Source organism: Bombus vancouverensis, chromosome 18 (assembly GCF_051014615.1).
Source record: "Bombus vancouverensis nearcticus chromosome 18, iyBomVanc1_principal, whole genome shotgun sequence".
Taxonomy (NCBI): Eukaryota; Metazoa; Arthropoda; class Insecta; order Hymenoptera; family Apidae; genus Bombus; species Bombus vancouverensis.
Window position 1 is genome coordinate 3,286,438 of NC_134928.1, and position 5,091 is coordinate 3,291,528.

Below are 5,091 nucleotides of genomic sequence, written 5' to 3' on the forward strand. Positions count from 1 at the left end.
GGCTGGTCACCATGCACGATGAGAGTGGAGTTTTCGTGAGATCCGACCGGGTGCATCATTAAGGTACCCCACACGTGAAACTTTCCTACCGGGTGTACGGTGCAGAAGCTGGAAGATTTTTTGCAATTACCCGACTAAAAGAACCGCTGCCGTGGTGCTCCATGGGATTAAGCTTGACAAGAAACAATTTGACTAGAGCGAAACTTTGCGGCAAGGCGATTTTATTGTAAGAACAATATATCGAGAAAATTCTAACAAATTAACAAGGGAACTTCAAATTTTTATATGAACAGATAGATTCTATTTAAAATAATATTAATTACGGCTGGTCAAAATTATTGAATTCATGGTACAAATGAGGTTAGGAAAATGTTAGGTTATCCGAGAAGTTCCTTTCGTTTTACGAGGAAATAATAGACGCACGATGTTTTTTGTTTTATATTATGTTGTCGAATTACGTACGATTCAGTTTGTTATGGTGAGATAAACACATGGTGACATTTCACAAACTTGGTTTCACGTTTGTACGAAGGTGCATTGTTGTAAGAAACACGTTCGCGAAGGAAAGACACTTTCCGGACAACCTAATACAAGGAAGATCAAGGCAAACTTCGTTTTTGAGAAAATCAAATTTGAAGATTTATAGTAATTTGAAGTATATGTTAATTTGTTTAATTTCCAGCTTGTTAGGAATTATCGATAATCTACAATTGAAGATTAGAGTTCAAATTTGTACTCGTGTGTCGTGTTAATTTTTTATTAACATATTCAGATTCACTTACAAATATGTCTATTAACCTACGTCCATCAACACGTAATTAACAGCAACCATTGAAATCATCCAGCCTGAGACGTGATTATGAAATAAATGTCAGACTCGAAGGCGACTTCGGGGACACCCAGTGTAGCATCTGACGGCTAGAAGCCGAAGCGAGGTAGCAGCGTTGGCTGCTCACGCTACATTACGTTCCATTATCTCGCGTTCACTTTTTCAAAAAGAACGCCAGCGGAGCGGACCGTACATAAGCCCGTGACGACCGCGACGTCCCGCCATGGAATTAAAAGTTCTCTCCGTTACACGTGACCTCGTGCCATAGGGATTTTCAGCGTTCATCCACCTGCGATCCGCCTACGCGAGATCACCATCTACCTACCGCGCCGTTTCGTTTACAATGGAATAAATACGTCCAGTTGACAATGGAGCAGTGTCTTCGAGAAGACAACGGAACGTGATTAATGACATCGAGAGTCTTTCGCTTCTTAAACGGCAGAAAATCGATGTCGATACCGCGCACTTCTCGTTTAATCGGTCCGACACGTTTCGTAAACACTATGACTGCCACGTGGATCATATATGGCCCACGGTTTCTCCTGTGACACCACGGTGGTCTTACGATTGCAAAAATTCAATGAAAATTGACATTTGGGGCACTTTGGATATAACCGATGAATAGAAGATACTTTGACATAAAAAGTGCCCCGTTGAACGATTAAACGTTTTTATTAGAACACCAATAAAAAGAAAAGGAGAAGAAATTTTGCATCTAACTGTGCACTGTGTTTGCATCCATATCTTTGAGGGCTAATCTACGAATATTATTATAAACACACCTCAGAAAATAATTGCAAATGCTGCTTTATAATCATATAATTGAGGTTAGAAGTGTGAACATACCTTACTGTTATATATAGAACGAGCAAATACTGTTTACTAATATCTCTAAATGTTCAACAATATATTCTGCACGTTTTGCTTACGACGAAACAACGAATGCGAATGGTTTGTTGAAATAACTAAGCCTTGTTGTAAATAGAAGATAACCTATAAATAGAAGAAATAAAAAGTGCCCCATTGAACAATTAAATGTTTTTATTAGAACACCAATAAAAAAAAAATGGGAACAAATCTTGCATCTAACTGTGCACTGTGTTTGTCAATACTCTACCAATTGTCAACAATCTACGAATATTATTATAAACACACCTTAGAAAATAATTGCGAATGCCGCTTTATAATCATATAATTGAGGTTAGAAGTGTGAACATACCTCACTGTTATATATAGAACGAGCAAATACTGTTTACTAATATCTCTACACGTTCAACAATATATTCTGCACGTTTTGCTTGCGACGAAACAACGAATGCGAATGGTTTGTTGAAATAAACGAAGCCTTGTTATAATATGCCGCTATCAACTGTTACCAAGGCGCCACGGTGGTCACCCGTGGCCACCAATAAGATAAACGGTACAGTGGGGAAGTGTGTTGTCCTACGTCATCAATTTATTATTGTTTTGCCATTGTATGCTTTGAATAATAGAAATACTCACTGTGGCGTGCTGAGTGAAACATGTGATTTTAGCGTGGCAGTCAGAGTGTTAAACCAATATTTGGAAAGTATTAGGTTGTCCGAAAAGTGTCTTTCTTGTACAGACACGTCTTTCACAACGGTGCATCTTTATACAAACATGAAACCTAATTTGTCAAACGTTGTGATCTTCATCTTGATAGAAGAAAATGGATCATACGTAATTCGATAAGATAATACAAAACGGAAAATGTTGTGCGCCGATTATTTGCTTATGAAACGAAAGAAACTTTCCGCATAACCTAACATTTCACGTCGCATAAAATAAATTGCTCTAATAAAGAAAAATATTGATACCGTTATAAAAATCAGATTAAACGTTGGAGGATAAGAAAAAAAGAAATAAATACGAGAGGAATATGAAAGGAAAAGCATGTGAAGTGAAATTGCGTTCATTGGGTCATCAAGCTACGATGCTTCAAGGATCGAACGAACAAGAAAGCTTTCAACTCTGTAAGAAGTCTGTGGTTCTAACGTAATCGTGGTTTATTAATTTCATTTCGTGGCCGAAGTTTTCGCCAGCGAACCACCCTTGGAAGGAGAAAGGAACGGGGTCCGGCTCCACGGAGCCACGAATCACGTATGGAGACATTAATTTCTTACTTGAAAACTTGAGACATGAATTAATAGTGGGACGGTGTTCTTCCTCCCCGCTAGGCGTGCCGGCGACAGAATTCCCTGTTATTACAGCGAACATTCTACAAAATAATTTTTTCCCCTCTCTCCTAGCCCGCCGCTGGATAAGATTAATGAGACCGCGGGCAAGAACTTCAATAGCGACTCGTTTCGCAAATTAATCTTGGACATTTCTTTAAAACGTATTAATAACGCGTTGTACTCCGGCGAGCCGAGCTTTTTCCTCTAACGAACGCTATAAATTACGATCGCGTGGCTTTTTTCCAGCCAATCTTGTCTAGTATCTTGGATATCGAATTCCACGGAATAGACACGTGGTCTGATGTGGATTATCGCGGGCCGTGAAGTGACGTTGACAAGTTTCTACATTTCATTCGTGACATTTAAGTCTGTTCATTGATAAATGTAGAAATTCCTATTCAAATGAAATATTTCCATTCGAGCGTCTTTTTCTGTTTATCGCTCAGCGCTGGTCTTTGATAGTCTACAAGTGGTTCAGGAAAAAGCTACAGCATCGGATTGACTGCCACGTGGACCATATATGGCCCACGGTTTCTCCTGTGGCGCCACGCTGGTCACCCGTGACCACCAACAAGATAAACGGTCCATTGGGGAAGAACGTTGTCTTACATCATCGATTTACTATTATTTTGTCATTATAACATGTGTTTCGGCGTGGCAGTCACATTCCTATTCCGAACAATTGAGAAACTTCCACAAAACGAAATACGAATCGAGTAACTCGCATCGGGAGATTTGGTTGTAATTATTTAACATTGACTACGTTGCAATTAATAATTACAGTCGTTTTCAAAAAGACTGTGTCTACAAGATCAAAAGAAGTTGATAATAACTAACCTTCTTAACTAGAAGGAAAGCTTGACACATATCTATGTATATATTTGAAAGCTTCTCAATTGCAAATACTCGACATGTACCTAATCTATCATGAGCCAAGTACCTCTTCAAGTACTGATACGTAAAAAAAAAAAGAAAAAAACAACAAACCATTTGCGAATGGCAAACGAACGAATCACATAAGCCACCCTAACCTCTACGGATATGTGCGCTTCTAAGCAGAAAGTCATCAAGGTCGACGGAACGCTAGGTAGAATCCCAAAGAAGTTTAGCAGATAGGAGGAGAGTATTCGAATGCATCGAAGAAAACATTGAAGTGCAACTAATTCGTGCTATTACCGGCTGGCAGTAGTACGGTTAACGTAATTACAAGGTATGCCTGTACGAGGTTGGAGAACCACGCAGAACTCCTCTGTATCTTCCTCTCCCTCTCTCTGCCCCTCTCAATTCTCTGTCTTTGCCGTTTTGAAGACAGAAGAATGATGATGCTACGTGCCTGTTGCTCGGCGTGGAATCGTGGACGCGTGGTTGTTGGCCGGCAGAGAACCCACGGGAACCGGTAATGGGAGGAGCCACGGAGCCTTCAAACGGCGGATCTTAGCCGGTGCACTTGACTAATCGAACGTCAAACGCTAATAAGCAACCACCGATTGCCGGGGCAATTTCATTCGCCGAGGCGAAAGCGGCTCTGCCACGGCTGCCCTTTCGGACTCGCTTCTCTTCGCCTCTTTTTCTTCCTCCTTTTCCTACCGATGCACCGGTAACCTGGCCACGCCGCTGTCTTTCAACTTCTCTCGTCCCCTTGGAAACTTCGACTTTCGCGTTTCATATCCCCCACTTTCTGCTTTCTTCTGAATTCCATAACATTTTAATGCTCGTGGTTGAGGTTAGAATTTTCTAAGACTGTGCCAGCTGAAGTTGGCAGCGTGAAATCGGTAATTTACTGTGTCGGTAACGTAGAATTGGAAATCATACTGCGATCTCTGTTACGAATACGATTCAATGTTACCAGGTTGGCAGTTACAATGTAGAGGTTTAAAATGCAAAAGATAAATTGGAAAATTTGTCGTGTGGACACGTTAAATATTGTCTCTGGTTAAAGAACGATTCAAAAATTCTGGACAAGTATAGAATTCAAAGGTTGAGGAAAAGAAGAGAGAATTGCTTGTATGTAATGTCTAACTCCTTGAACGCTGCGTTGTCCGACGTTAAGCGTGCGCCATGGAT